Genomic DNA, 982 nt, shown 5'->3' on the forward strand with positions numbered 1-982 from the left:
CCCTCCTATTGTGTGATACTTCCCCCACCTCCTAGATTGTAAGCTCTTCTGTCCTCTCCTCCTCCTGTGTCACTGTCTGTATCTGTCTGTCATTTGGAACCCCTATTTAATGTACAGCGCTGCGTAATATGTTAGCGCTATATAAATACGCTTTAATAATCTTAATAATCATAATAATAACTGTATTGAGTTCAACATAATCAGTGTTACTGTTTACACATACTATATTCCTCATATCTTTATATTTATTTATCTATATATATTTTCTGTATATATTCTCCTATATTCATGTATTTTACACCAGATTTAGTGTCCAATATAACACTGATATAAACAGATCTGGTTGTGTCGGGACTTATTAGTGATATCAGATCCATATACAGACATGAAATCTAGAAGATCCACCCACCGGTGACAATTGCCACCCACACGTGCCTGACATAGCCAGCACAAAGATTATCACCGATTCCTCAGTCTCTTATTATTCCTGACACAATTGCTTTTTACACAAATCATTCCACAACCTCTGCCCCACACATTGTTACTAAGACTAATGAATTGTTCACTAATTATTTCCTTGTTTCCATTAACACCTCTCATCGCTTCCTTCCTACATTTCTCCCATTTATGGGGTATACAACGCTCACACATGCAGAGCTATTACAAAAGAAAGAACCATCACAGTGTCATAGTGCTATTGATGGATTCCAATATTTAATGGACTGGAGGTAAAAGAATGAAATCTCATTTTCCAGATTCCATTCCCAAATTTTACTGAAAGTTCAGGGCTAATATACAAAGCATCGGCCCAGGCCAGGGAGGTGGTAATGTAAGTCTCTGTAATATGGGGATGGAATATAATATCTTATACTGGAACTGAATATAAAAGAAACAATATTTTTTTAGACAAATCTCTCCACAGCTCTTGTCGCACCTACCTACCTGATACACAAATCCCTATACAGCTCCTCCCCCACCTACC

This window comes from Pyxicephalus adspersus, chromosome 2 (genome assembly GCF_032062135.1).
Source record: "Pyxicephalus adspersus chromosome 2, UCB_Pads_2.0, whole genome shotgun sequence".
Taxonomy (NCBI): domain Eukaryota; kingdom Metazoa; phylum Chordata; class Amphibia; order Anura; family Pyxicephalidae; genus Pyxicephalus; species Pyxicephalus adspersus.